Raw genomic sequence first — 15918 nt, forward strand, 5'->3', positions numbered from 1 at the left:
CCGGCTAATGTACCATTTTGAATCACTGTACAAGCTTAAAAAATGATCATGGTTGGTACCATCATAGATGAAGGGGCTTTTGTGAGTATCCTTTCCTCAAGTACTTGGGAAGCACTTGGTTCACCATCGCTTCTGCATAAGATGAGAAATCTGATAGGCTTCGACAAAGGAACTAGTCGACTGTTAGGGATCCTTCCCAATGTGCCCATAACGTTGAGAAGGAAAACCGTTTATATGAACGTAATGGTAGTCCAAGGACCTCTAGATTATAGTCTACTCCTTGGGCATGATTATATTTATAGCATGGGAGCCATTATCTCCTCACTCTTTAGAGTAATGTGTTTTACGCATGAAGGCCGAGTGGTCCAGCTCGTAGACCAACTTTCGTTCCTTGGCTCACACATAGCTAATAGTCAAATTCCATCCCTAAATGGTCTTTTCACGGAAGGAATGTCTCATCAATATCCAGCCCATCCACCTGAAGAGCGCGAGTGATTCGGGAGGACATGACTGAAACCTAGGGGGCATGCACCCTGGTCTATTTCGGCAGGAAAACCTTGGGTATAGGGTAAGTTTCGCAAAGGATTTAAGATTGGTCCGACACCCGTCCGCATAGGAAGAGGGAGTTAGACCGGGATAAGATTTTTTCGTCAAGGTTAGGTGATTGGAGCCTTTGTCCAGATGTGCTAAGCTGAGGAAGTGTTTCTATCTGCTGTGCGGATGGAAACTATCTTGCAAACACAAGAACTTCTAAATGGTAACCTGGAAACTTTACTTCTCTATACCTGGGGGCATGCAAACTTTTTTTCCTGAAAGTAAAGTGTGACCATTTATTTTCTTAGTTTGTAGTTTCGCAACCCTTTAAAATCATAGGATTGGTTGTTCCTAGCTTGCATAATGAAAGGATCCGGAGCAAAGTTTTGAATGGTGCAAGCTCCCTAAAAATTGAACCTATCAATGAGACATCCTTATTATACGACTGGTACGAGTAGTTTTTATGCAAAGTTCAAGCTCGTTAAAAATTAAACCTTAGTAATGAGAAAATGTTTCCCCTAGAGTTTAATCTCATTAAAAAATGAACCAATCCCCGGTAAATAACCATTGTGAATGCATTATCATCATCTATTGAGCACTGGTTGTGTTCTTACCATCACCTCCACTCTGTTTTAGCTGATCATTCACCTCCATTTGATTGTTTACCCCGTTTGAGGAACAACTATGATGAGTGATCCTGTTAGCCATCCTTGTAACACTGCCGTGATTGGAAAATTCCAAACCTTACCTGGAATCAGCTGCTACCTGAAATTATCACTCGTTCCTCAAAAAACGAGTCTCCTTTAAGCTCTTTTCAACTAACTCGTAAAATTTGAAAAGATTGCCGAGCAATTGGCCTCTCCAGCTCATTAAAGCTACCGGGAGTGCTATCCCTCCTCTAGATTTTAATCTTTTTGGACCTTAGGGATTATTACACAAAAAGATCGAGCGCTTGTTTTGTTCGGCTAGTTAAAATTACCGAAAATTCATCCCTTTTGTATTATTTTATACTTTTTCGGACTTAGGGGATTATATGACGAAAAAGGATTATTGTATTTTCCTTTACGTCCCTTTCAGACTCTCTAAAATTCAAAAGGACCGAGTTATCTTTGTCGTTAAACTCGTTAAAACAAAATAGTGGCAAACTTTTCCATATAGACAAGAACGAGTTTCACTATCGCTAGGCTCGTTAAAACATAGCGACAGGTTTGCCCGAAGGGAAAATTATACAAAAAGCATATGTTATCCTCCTCGAGCTTGATAAAAATAAATAGGTACTGGTCAGCAATGACTGGGGAAAAATTGGGAAGAAAACTTGAAGAAACTTTGTTGGAAGCAAGTCGCTCTTGAACATGACACTTTCACTCCACATCCGTGTCGGGTTGGGTTATTCCGTTCACCGGTCATATCACCATTGATCCATCACACCATCCATATTTGGGGTTAATGCTATCAATCCATGTCAGTGTCGCCGGTATGTTCAAGAGAATTCGCTTAGAGAATTCACCTGTGTCTCATCTGCTGCAATACATTCACGATCCATTCTTTCATGACCACCACCCTAAAACCTGTATCATCAGATCGTTTTCACCTCCAAAATAATTTACTCCATTCCGTGTCGTAGATGTGGGATTCATTAAGGCCCTCCTATGATGGGTTGCTTCTTGTCGACATAAGCTCATTATCCAAGAAGTCAACTTAGGAACAACCCTTTCAGTACTTTGAATCTTTCATGCCTCAATGGCAAGTTTCTCACTTCCGGCGACAGGTTTACATCAATGGCCTTCGATCGAAAGATTTTGCGTGGTGTGCGACGCCAAGTCGCTTTTCACACCATCCGAATTGTACTGTAGTACCTTGAGGGTCATCATCATTATCGGTGATTCCTCTCGTTCCTGTTAACAACTTATCATTGGCTAGTAATCAGGCGATGTCTTTCCATGTTCGACTCCAGAACATCTTTCACATGGTTCGACTTGTACTCCGAGTGAAGATTGGATGAGTTTGAAGACCCCGGATGTAGTTTCATCCATCCGAGCTGCAATATATTCAGGAAAATAAAGACATCAAATGTACATCATTACTGCACAAATGATCATTCGAATCAAAGGATGATGACTCTATCAGAATCATCGGTTTGCCACACAGACGGTTGTCTGTCTTATGTACATGAAAATGAATTTATAAAGATGAGCATGGGAATGCCTGCCTTATCTAGATCATGAAAAATATTATGAAGATAATGTATTGTATTGTATCTTATTACATGTCTCCTTCTAGCTCGAAAAAACTTCGGATCCTCATGATAAAGCATTTCACTCGCCATCAAAAGATTAATGACCTCATGCTTTAGGGGGCAACTGTTATAGACATTTTTTGGCACTGCAACCCCAATCATACATGTCCATAAACCAAGGGCTCCTAAGTCCCTAAAAGTGTTGCTTCACACCCTAAAGGAACAAGGTCAGCTGATTACATCATCTCCCAGAAGTTCTCCACAGAAAACTGCTCAGAATTGGTCAAAGCTGGACCATACAGACTGCCCAGTGCAGAGGGTGCGATGCATCCCACCTACTCAGTGAAAAAGGGTGCGATGCATACTGTAAATCCCTTCTGTAGGGTGCGATGGGTGAGAGTAGACAAATGGTAGAGACAGTTTGCAAGGTGGATCGTCATGGAATCTTCTAGAAACTTCTTCTGTGACACTTGCCTCTCTGAATTCACCCAGGGATGAGTAAGAGATCATAAATCCCCAAGTGGAATCAAGAACTATCAAAGAGAGGACACTAATCAAAATCCCAGAAGCTGACTCACCCCATGCAATCATCTATATATGGATCCCTCATCCCAGAGATCCAAAGGCTGGAATTTTGTATCTTGTAAGGAAATGTTGTTGGTTTCTTGGTGGAATATCATAGTGTTGGGTGATCTAAGCTTTTCATGAGGTGAAGAAGGGCTTTCATGCTAGGAGGATGACACTAGGTCAGAACAATTAGTTGTAATCCTCTTTTCTATTCTTGATGTTAATAAAGCTATTCGAGTTTTCCTTCACATTCTTGTGTGTTTGATTATATATGCATTTGTGTGGTCGATATATATCTGGTCCTATATTGTTTATGATTGTAGATCTCTGTTCTTCGATTGTATTATGCTACTTTGATTCCACAGGTGCTCTTTGAACCTGGGTAGACGAAGGCAAAGCGGCAAGGATCTATCAGAAGGGAGAGGAACCAAGAAAGGAACTAAGCGCAAGACTGAGGTTGGTGTCCTTTGTTTCCCTCTTATCTACTTCTCATAAAGGAAAGCGAAAGTAGTTTTAGTTTGTTTGTTTCTAAGATAGCTACTAGTATCAGTGGGATTAGCAGCTCCGAGTGGACACTATATTTCCCGATAATAGAGCTGCGTGAATTTGACAAACTTTTATTGTGACAAACTTCCCAATAAAGTATTGACATCTTTGGCATTGGTTTCATATTGCTTTTTACTTGTTGTGTCTATAGGAATTGCAGTTGGGAATTTATATCCTCCTTCCACAATTTCCCAGACATCTGTTCCAAGAGATTGTAGATAGGCTGTGGTTCTTATTTTCCAATAAAAAAAGTTGCTGCCATCAAAGATTAGCGGTCTGATGGATCCCATGCTTTCATGATTATTCATCTTGATGGATCTTCCTTCAAGCGATCAAGCTTATTCTGAAGGAACTGCTCTGATACCAATTGTTGGAAATAATACTGAGAGGGGGGGTGAATCAGTATCAAGAATTTTTCTTTTCCATAATAAGATTTATATACATTACTTCAGAGAGGGTAACTAGCATGTACACGCAACTGTCTTTAAGGCAACCAACATTTATGCAGTAAAATTATGATTCAGTTAATTCATCATATGTTGATCTTTAATCAGTGCATCAGTACTTCATCAATCATTAAACAGTAACCATGTGTCGTATAAACATAATAAACCATTACACATAAGCAACACACATGAACACCAACACACATGAACACCAAGATTTAAGGTGGAAACCCAATGTGGGTGAAAACCACCTACTGTTGTCGTCTCCGTCTTCTTTTAATAATAAGAAAATATGTTTATAATATTGTATTGGTGTAGACTCATACTAGTACGCAGGTTTCTACCTACAAAAGGTTACAAACTTCTCTCGTTCTCCAGCTTCTACTAGAAGGGAGCTACAACCACCTAGCTCTTGTACTAGCCAATATGTTTACTAGTACATAGGTGCTAGCCTACAGAAAACTCCACTCTTCCACCAGGGACCATGTTTCATGAATATTCAGACTGGATGCTCCTGGCACATATCAAGACATATGAAGACCTTGACTCATCAATAACCCATCAGAAATTTAGAAACTCAAACTTCATCAACCAACATTCAGTTAATCTAAAACAATCAGATCACTGTCATCATAACACTATGCTGAACCCAGAAACCTGTATCAACATTCAGAACCAACTGAAACCTCAAAAATTCATGTGTCAGACTATATACGCTACTTCAATGAAGAAAACCTGTGTTAATCCACTACTTTCTTCAGCCCAACCTGTGTATACCTCTAAAGATTCTAAATCATAAAATCTATGAATCACAAACTGTACTAACCACCAGTGTACTAAACATCTCCTGTCAACTTACATAACTTTACATAGGCAGGCAACAGAAAACACTTCTTCTCACTTATACAATCAATCAAATATCAACCTCCTTATGCATTCAGATTTACATTCAGATCTAAGAAGACTTCATTGATAGACAACAATAAAATAACAGAAAAAATAAATCAACAATATTGATCTGATAGATCAGTCATCTCTGAACATCGAGCCTTTCTTTTGTATATGCTACTTGAAAGAACAGAGCCTGCATGTATATGCTCTTTTGCCGATATGAACCTACGTACAGATCTACAAATATTGACTCATAACTTTGTTGCAATTCCAGACTTCAGACAAACCCATATCATGATAGATAACGAATAAAATAGATGCAAAACATCAGATCTAGCCTCAACCAATATCAGATCATTCAAGAATAAGTCATTTCAGGTCTCATGATCTTGATCCAATATTGAACTCAAGGTGCACATAAATATTTTAGATCTAGTCCCAAACATAACCCTAAAACATAAAATATACTTCAGATAGAAGTATCCTTATAATCTTATTCACTTGCACATCTGGCCTTATGATCCTCTCTTCTTTATATAGATTTTGGCCTTTCTCAATACCATGGACCAAATCCACTTAGGACCAATACCTTGGATCAAATACCACGGACCGAACACCTCAGACTAAATACCTAGGTTCAATATCATTGTCCAAAGATACCTTGGACCAAATACCTCAGACAAAAAACATGGTTTCCAACATGTACGCACTTTGCCTTCTGTGGGAGTGCATGTGTACATTATACGCTATTTCCGTTCTAAGTACCTGTGTGTATACGCTGCTTGGACTAAGTGAACCTGCGTGTATCTCTTAAACTGCTCTTACATCATCTACTTCCTTCAACTTCTTTATTCTGATCAAAAGATCTTAGTTCCATATTCGTGATCCTATGTACCACTTCCCTATTGCCTCTGAATATTCCCGTTAGCCTCTTATCAAAACTGAGTTGACCATTAGAGTTTCCATCAAGGACAATACTTGTATCATAATGCCAACAGATATATTGAGGACTCTTATTGTCTAGGGCTCCAACCCTCTTATGGTATAGGCTCCAACCTGATATATTAAGGACTCCTATCCTCTAGGGCTCCAACCCTCTCTTTTGGTACAGGATCCAACCTCCTTCTTCAATTTTTCAAGATAAGTTCAGTAATATTTCAAAGCTCCCAATTTCTTCTTCAACGATCCCTGTCAATCTTTAGCAATTTTTCCTCCAAATTACTTCATCAATGATAAAATTGTATTTACCTGAAGAAGTCTCCACAACTCTTCATGCTACCCAAACAAGATCTGCAAAGTTACCTCATCATGGTTTCAATAATGCATCATGGTCTCCAATGACGTCTTCAAGATATGCTAAAGTTTTTCAACAAGATACCTTTAATAAGCTGCACTAAGCCCCATTGTCTTTGTTTCTATCCTTTGTTGACAATGTCGAGGTGATTGCTTCAGAGGTTTGCGATATGATTACTTCACAAATACTTCAATGCTAATGTCATCTTCAACTCCCTTCAAATGATGACAGATATAACCTTACTTTGTTACTCTGAGGTCATATATATCTAAGGCCATACAAATCTGAGGTAGTACAGATATGAGAATTAATATTTTCACAAATTCATGACATCATTATAGAACTAAACCTAGCTACTAAATGAATCTCCACATGACTGTTCTTCAGGTCGTGGTCTGCACTTCTTCTACGTATTAATTCATTACAAGATTGAGCCTTCCATGTTGGCATTACGATACAAGTGTTGTCCTTGATGGCAACTCACATAGATGACAGATCATAGTGCAGCAGGTTAGTAGCAAAGAATTGATGATCAAACTACAAAGAATGAAGAAAGAAAAGTATATACGCAGGTTCACTATATACCAAGTCATGTACACATGCAGGTTCACTATATACCAAGTCGCGTATATACGCAGGTTCTCTATATACCAAGTAGTGTATACACGTAGGTTATAAACGCAGGTTAAATATATACAAAGGCACGCATACACAAGGGATTGTTGATCAAAATTCGCATATGCATATGCACCCACTTTCATGTACGAAAAAGTGTGTACATGTGGGAAAGCTTATTTTTGGGTCCATGGTATTTAGACCTATGGTTTTGGACCTTGGTATTGTGTTCGAAGTGTTGAACCCAGGTATTGGGTCCCTAGTATTGATTCTAAATGGTTTTGGACCATGCTATTGAGTAAGGCCTAAGACTATAAAAGGAGAAGAAGATCATTAGGCAAAGGCATTCTGAAAGTCTTGAATATTTGACTAAGTATGAGATCCAATATGCAGGTTATCGGTTCATGATGCCTTGTTTGATCTAAGCTAAGGAGGAATCTCAGCTATTGATGGAGAACAAGATCTAAGGATAGATCGGGATCTAATGGCTTGGAATGAATCATCTCTATATGGTTTGATCTTGTTAAGTCTAGATCTGTGTACTGACGCATGTAATGTTATATAAATATTATCATCTGGGTATAACTCAAGTTTGGAACAGCTGCAAATCATGAATGAATATTTACAAATGTATACGCTGGTTGACTATGATAAAAGTGCGTACATACGTAGTTTCGATACATCTAAGTAGCATATACCATATGAGCTATGATGTTTGAAGTTACAGGGGGTTCTGGTTGTTGATGAGTTTTGATGACTCTGTACTGGTGTTAGTATTCTGCATATTCAGTTTGGTTGATTGTGTTTAGCTTTAGTGTTGATGGATGAGATCTATAATGGATCAGGATCATAATGACTTATCTTTATGTGATCTGATGGACTAGATCTGGTTGCTAACATATGTATTATCCTTGTATATGTAATTATTTGGGTATGTCTGAAGTCAGGAAGTGCAGTGAAGTTATAAATAAGTAATTGATGACATATACGCTGGTTCACTTTGGTGAAGTTGTGTATACACGCTGGTTCGGCTCTTCCAAGTAGCGTATGCATTTTGATGCATGATTTTTGATGATACAGTTAGATCTGAATGTTGTTGCAGAGTTCTATGTTCTGCTCTATGTTCTGGTGACTGCAGTTTTTTGACAGGGTTTTAGTGATTCAGTATTGGGTGATTCAGAGATTGATGATGCTAGTGTTTGATTGATTGCGTGCTTCAATGATATTGATGGGTCCAATATGAAAATTGGATGAAACGTGGCCTTCAAATTATGATGATGTGTTCCATGAGTAAGTCTGAAAATTTATGAAATGTGGTACCTGGAGGAAGAAAGAGAAGGTTGTATCCTTCTGTAGGTCGGCACCTATGTACTAGTACATCAGGTAGTACAAGAGCTAGGGGGTGGTAGCTCCCTTCCAGTAGCAGCTGGAAAATGAGTGAAGGTTGGAGCATTTAGTAGGCTGGCACCTACGTACTAGTAAAAGGATCGGCTAGTACAAGAGCTAAGGGGGTTGCAGCTCCCTTCTAGGAGAAGCTGGAGAACAAGAGAAGGTTGTATCCTTCTGCAGGTAGAAGCCTGTATGCTGGTATAAGACTGCACCAGTATAGAAATATTGTAAAAAAAAGTTTCTTATTAAACAATATAAAGACGACTTGTAGCAGGTGGTTTTCACCCACATTGGGTTTCCACCTTACATCATGGTTGTTCATGTGTGCTTCTTGTGTGTGATGATCTATTCTGTTTTACTACACCTGTTTACTGTTCATATGGTTAATGAAAGTTTTGATGCACTAACTAAAGATCACCATTTAATGGATTAACTGAATCATAAGTTTACTAGATATACGCTAGTTGCATTAGACACAGTTCCGTGTTCATGCAGGTTCCCTTCACCGAAGTAGCGTATATGAATCTGAGTGTGAAAATGAAAAAGTGTTTGATTTGATAATACTGATTCACCCCCCCCTCCTCTCAGTATTATTTCAAACAATTGGTATCAGAGCAAGTCCTTTGGTAGAAGATTAATCGCTTGAAGAAGATCCATAGAACAATGGGAAAGAAGCCTAAGAAGAAAGCGCCTAAGAAGAAGAAGACATCTCAGAAGAACTATGACAGTGGGAGAATTGATTGGGGAATATGTGGAAGAAGCACTTCAGATTCAGAATCGCTTCAAAATGAGGACGAACAAGCAAAAGAACTATCAGGTATAAATTTGTTATCCTTTGGTGATACATTTATCCATCCCTTTGATGATAATGAAAGTGATAGCGAAACAACTGAATTTTCTCTTATGGGTGAGCAAGAAAGATATCAAATAGAGGCAAAATTTAAAAGGCTTACCGACAAAATTAGAGATCAACAATATCTATTGAAGAAAAGGGAATGTGCCTTGAAGGAAGAATCTACCAAACTAAAAGCTCAACTAGAGGAAGGAAACAAGATACGGAAGTTATTCAAGGACATGGAAGATCAATGTCAAAGGTTGCAGGATGAAGTGACATCATTAAGAAATGAAGTCAATGAAAGGAGCACAACAATCAAGAAACTCAGAGAAAGATCTAGTTACTATGAAAGTCTTGAAGCTACAATCCTCTCACTAAAAGAAGATCTTGAAGAATCAAATAAGAAAAATAAAGAACTACTCCAAGCTCTTGAAAAACAAGAAAACGAAGTTCTTGAATTAAGACACCAGTTGGAAGAAGGAAGAAAAGCTGAAGAAAACATGAAAAAATAGTATCGTGGAAAGGAAGAGCAACTTCCGGTTGAGGTAAATATTCTAAAAGATAACTTAGAAGAAAAGGATAAGCTCGTACGATTTCAAGATAGTACTAAGATCTTGGATGATATTCTTAGTAGTCAAAGGTATCCTGCTATCAAAACTGGTCTTGGTTTTCATGAATCTATTGAAGGTGAATCTAGTTCACAAAATAAGACAAGGAACTCTAATGCACAATCTGAAATACTCAACAAGGAGATGAGAGGTAAATCCCATCAACAACCAAGGAAATAAATTCTTCAAAGAAAATCTTTTACTCCTCCGATGAATAATGTTGAATGTTATGTATATCATAATCTTGGACATGTTGCAGCCAGATGCAGAAGTAGAATGGTTCAAGACCATCACACAGAAAGATCATCATGTTCCAGGTACTTTAAGGTATATTGTTTTTCTTGCAATATGTTTGGTCACAAAGTTGTTGATTGCTACAGAAGGAATATGAAACATGTAAGATTTTATGCATGTAACAAGATTGGACATATAGCAAAGGAATGCAGGAATGAAGCATGGGCACCATACCAAAAGGAGAAAACATCATCACACTTGAACATATGGAAGAAGAAGGAAGTACTGTCAGAAATATGTGGCACAACACAATGTATAGACATAACAGAATTAGAGGAAGCTGAAAGTGTAAAACTTCAGTGCTCTCAATCTCATACGCAAGTTTCATAAAGAGAAGTCGCGTATATACGTGAGTTAGATAGTGCACAGTAGTGTATATGTCAGTTTTAGAAAAGCAGTGGGACAGGCTCAGGAAAAGGGTCTCATATGATTCAGCCCACTACTTGCTCTATTTAATAATGGTTACAATATGTTGATGATGTGTGGAAATATTGTGATACTTGTAAGATGTTTAGAAGTGTTTTGATCCTAACTTGTTGATGATGATGCCTTGATACGTCTTGCTGATATATGCATGATCAGATCTAACAGTAAACAAGATGGCACAGGTTCAGGGGGAGCATATACTTTTAATAATGCATTGTTGGCATTATGGTTAGTAGTCCTTGGTGATGATGCTTATATGGCTAGATCATAAATCTTGTTATGATATGGTTATGAGTTTTCAATGATAAAATCTCATATGATTCTTGGGGTTACATAGTTGGTGTTCATATCAGATTTGCGGTTGATTCTCTGATGATGCATATATGGTGCTGACATGGTGATCTTCATAAGGATAAGGAGAATTAAAAAGCTTGAATACACAATTTCATTACTTGATGATGAGTCACTCATATGCTGTTGTTGACATATAATACAGTTATGATGTAGGATTCCTATAGTTCTTGGCATTCACATGGATGAGGATTGTTGTTGTTTATGATATCAATAAATCTTGACAAAAGATATTGAGCTCAAGATACATAGTGCTATGATTACTCAGAGTTGCATTGTTGGGAACATGATGATGATGAGTTCTTACCCATATGATGACAGGTTGATACTTACATATATAGATGAGGGATGTCCCTGAGTGATGATACATGGACGATATATAAGATCATGCAGATCTTGATGTTGATGAGATGGCTATGGTGTCTTTCACATATGATATAGTGTGAATGATTTTATAATGCTCAAGATCAAGAGGATGAATTGATATCTATATGCAAACATATCTTGTCACAGGTTGATGCTATCTACACTAATGGACATATACATTTTGCTGGTCTTGATGTTGTTGACAGATGCTTATGGAGCAGATCATACACTGTGTATGATAGTTACCGATGACTTTAGATGTTTGGTTTCTGTTATAAATTTCATGTATATCATTCAATGTAAAGGTCATTGTTAACGGGAAAAGTGTCTTCTCAGAACGCCCCTATCCCACTAAGGTGTGACAGTACCTTAGAAACAAACAGAGAAAACTATTTTCGTATTCTTCTTCATGAACTATAAACGAAGAGGAATAGGATGAACCAACCTGTGTCTTGCGCTAGTTCTTTGATCCAATCTCTCTTCTCTTTGACAGCTTCTAGCTACCTGCTCCCTTACTTGCCCAGCTTCACCAAGTTCCTGCAAGATCACAGAAGAAGAAAACTACACAAAGACATGGATTTATATTCATAAATAGCTTAGGATCAGATTTAAGCTAAACATGCAAATATAACAAAACATCATTGATACACAAGCATGTAGGAGAAACTCAAATAGTTTTATTGATATAACAAGAAGGTCCAGGAGGAGTTACAACTGATGATTCCTGATCCAACATCAACCCCCCAGCAAAGGAATCCCCTCTTCACCTCCAACAAAGCATAAATCACCCAATACACTGATCTCTATCTCAAAACCAACAACAATTCTCTGCAATGTACAAAATTCCAGCCTCTGGATCTCTGGGATGAGGGATCCATATATAGATGTATGCAAAGAGGATGAGTCAGCTTATGATTTGACTAGTGGCTTCTCTCTGTTAGTTCTTGCTTCCACTTGGAGATTGAGAGCCTCTTACTCATCCTTGGTCGAACTCAGTGAGGCAAGTGTCATTGGGGAAGATTCTGGAAGCTTCCATTGTCTGTCCACCTCGCGGAATGACACTGCCATTTGTCATTTCCCACTCAGCGCACCCTGGTAGTGCATTTAGGTGCGTTGCAACGCACCTAGCTAGTGTACTTGGGTGCTATGCAACGCAGCTAGCTAGTGGAGCAGCTGAAATGATCCTGATTTGACTGATTCTGAGCAGTTTCTGGTGGAGAACTTTTGGGAGAAGCTGTAATTGGTTGACCTTGTTCCTCTAGGGGTAGGAACAACACTTTTAGGGAATTAGGATCCCTTGGTTTATGGACATTTCATGCTTAGAGCTGTAAGGCACAAAAATTTCTATAACAATCATATCAAGACTCATGATGTAATAGTTTGTCTCTATCTATTGTAGTCATTTGATGAATCCCTTTTGGTCATATGATGTAAATTGTACCCCCACTATGCATGGGAGGAATGATGTCATATCTCGGTCATGTATAAACAATTGGTATCTAGTATATCCCCACTTGGTTGGGAGGATGAGTCAATATTGGTATATCCCCATTTGGTTGGGAGATGGATGTATGTATGAGTCTTTGGTGATAGGAAGGTCATTTGTGATAGAGTCATGTTCTTCTTGTAGAACATTTTTTTGTAGACTTTGCTTACAGTCAAGGGGAGCATGAAGAAAACACTTCAGCAAAGCAGATATTTCAGCATGTACTCAGAGGGAGCATGGATAGATTGGTACAACTTGGCATATACAAAGGGGGAGCTCATTCATAGATTTCAGCATGTACTTAGGGGGAGTATGGACACCGGAATGTTTATCAAGGAAAGAGAATATCTTGGTCCGCCGTTTGCCCTAGATGTCAAAAGGGTAGAGTGATTTGGTGTTGTTGCCATCAAGTCCAAAGGAGGAGATTGTTGGCATTATAATTCATGTGTTATACTTGATGGCAAACCACTCATAACTCACTTATATATAACTAGATGAATCTACAGAAGAGATATCAGATGTGATAGAATACATGGGATGCATGATAGCTCAAAGGAATCAGTTCAGATGTAATGAACAATGACAACTTATTAAGATTACACTTCTCAATATGACAAGTTAGCTTTGCCATCAAGTCCAAAGGGGGAGATTGTTGGCATTACAATACAAGTGTTATCCTTGATGGCAACTCGTACAGATGACAGATCATAATGCAGCAGGTCAGTAGCAAAGAATTGATTATCAGACTACAAAGAATTAAGAAAGAAAAGTATATACGCAGGTTCAATATATACCAAGTCATGTACACACGCAAGTTCACTATATACCAAGTCGCGTATATACGCAGGTTTGCTATATACCAAGTAGTGTATACCCGTAGGTTCACTATATACAAAGGCACGTATACACGCGGGATTGCTGATCAAAATTCACGTATGCGTATGCACGCACTTTCATGCAAGGAAAAGCACGTACATGTGAGAAAGCTTATTTTTGGGTCCGTGGTATTTATACCTATGGTTTTGGACCTTGGTATTGCGTCCGAAGTGTTGAACCTAGGTATTGGGTCCCTAGTATTGGTTCTAAATGGTTTTGGACCATGGTATTGAGTAAGGTGTAAGACTATAAAAGGAGAAGAAGATCATTAGGCAAAGGCATTCAGAAAATGTTGAATATTTGATGAAGTATGAGATCCAATATGCAAGTTATGGGTTCATGGTGCCTTGTTTGATTTGAGCTAAGGAGGAATCTCAACTATTGATGGAGAACAAGATCTAAGGATAGATCGGGATCTAATGGTTTGGAATGAATCATCTCTATATGGTTTGATCTTGTTACGTCTAGATTTGTATACTGACGCATGTAATGTTCTATAAATATTATGATCTGGGTATAACTCAAGTTTGGAATAGCTGCAAATCATGAAAGAATATTTATAAATGTATACGCTGGTTGACTTTGATAAAAGTGTGTACATACGCAGTTTAGATACATCTAAGTAGTGTATACCATATGAGATATGATGTTTGAAGTTACATGGTTCTGTTTGTTTATGAGTTCTAATGACTGTGTACTGGTGTCAGTATTTTGCATATTCAGTTTGGTTGATTGTGTTTAGCTTCAGTGTTGATGGATGAGATCTATAATGGATCAGGATCATAATGACTTATCTTTATGTGATCTGATGGACTAGATCTGGTTGCTAACATATGTATTATCCTTGTGTATGTAATGATCTGGATGTGTCTGAAGTCAAGAAGTGCAATGAAGTTATAAATAAGTAATTGATGACATATACGCTGGTTCGCTTTGGTGAAGTTGCGTATCCACGTTGGTTCGGCTCTTCCAAGTAGCGTATGAACTCTGATGCATGATTTTTGATGATACAATTAGATCTAAATTTTGTTGCAAAGTTATGTGTTCTTCTCTTTGTTCTGGTGACTATAGTTTGTTGACAGGGTTTCATTGTGTTATCACTGAAAATTTTGTTGCCAAATTTTTTTTAGCCTAGCTTGAGAACAAAGTGTTTTGCAGCAAATAAATCCTTTTGGCAGTTTCGCAGCGCAGCATGTTTTAGGTGATTTCGTAGCGCATAATTCATATTTTGCACTGGCTGCGCTACGAAATTGGGGATTTGTTCTAATCCATAGTCATTCTTTCCCAGCTGTCATGTTTATCAAAATCCATTGGGTTTGCATCAACAGTTGTCAGTTTATAAGGTTTTTTAGTACCCCAGCAGATGGTGTTTCATTGGGTTTATCTGGAGCACTCTTTCCTTGGAAGAAGCCTTCTGTGGTAATCAGTGGATAAACAAGGGATCAGACTGTGGATATTACATCATTTATTTTGGCACTGTTGCAATTGCAAGGGAAGCTCTCATGTCAGAGGTTAGAGCAGGGGTTCCTTTAAAGGTTTCCTGCAAAGACTTGCATGTGAAGAAAAGAATTGGAAGTGGAAGCTTTGGTGAAGTCAAAGAGATTATCTGGATAGGAGAGAATTTTGCAATGATGCATATGTTTACCAATGTGGAAATATTTCTGCATGAGGTCTCTGCAATGTCTAAGCTTCTGCACCCAAATCTTTTGCACGCATTAAGCTCGTTTGTAGATAAAGACAGGCATATTTCTCTGTTTTAAGCAGTCAGCTTCCAGGAGGTATTTAGCGCGGCTGAAAGAATATTTTCGAAAACTAAAAGAGGTTTTTATTCCTAACAGATTGAACTAGAAAAACCACCTTCATTTTCCTCAAATCCATTACGAGCTGAGAGAAACGAGTGGCTAAAGGTTGCGCTACGAAACTGCTGTAGATGCAGTTTTTAATTTCCTGTTTTACACATCTTTTTCAAGGATCGATTCTGGGCAGCTGGAGTAGTTTTTCAAAAAACCTAAAGCGGTTTTTGTTAAGAACGGGTTGCTTCACAAAAACCTCCTTCAGTTTTTCCAAATACGTTTTCTGTGAGAAATTATGAGCTCTGTCCCGAGACCCATTTTTCAGCCAGAACAGCAGTTTCGTAGCAGCTAAAGCTAAACAATCC

This window comes from Pinus tabuliformis, chromosome 6, assembly GCF_031772625.1.
Source record: "Pinus tabuliformis cultivar Carrire ecotype Pingquan chromosome 6, CPIR1, whole genome shotgun sequence".
Taxonomy (NCBI): Eukaryota; Viridiplantae; Streptophyta; class Pinopsida; order Pinales; family Pinaceae; genus Pinus; species Pinus tabuliformis.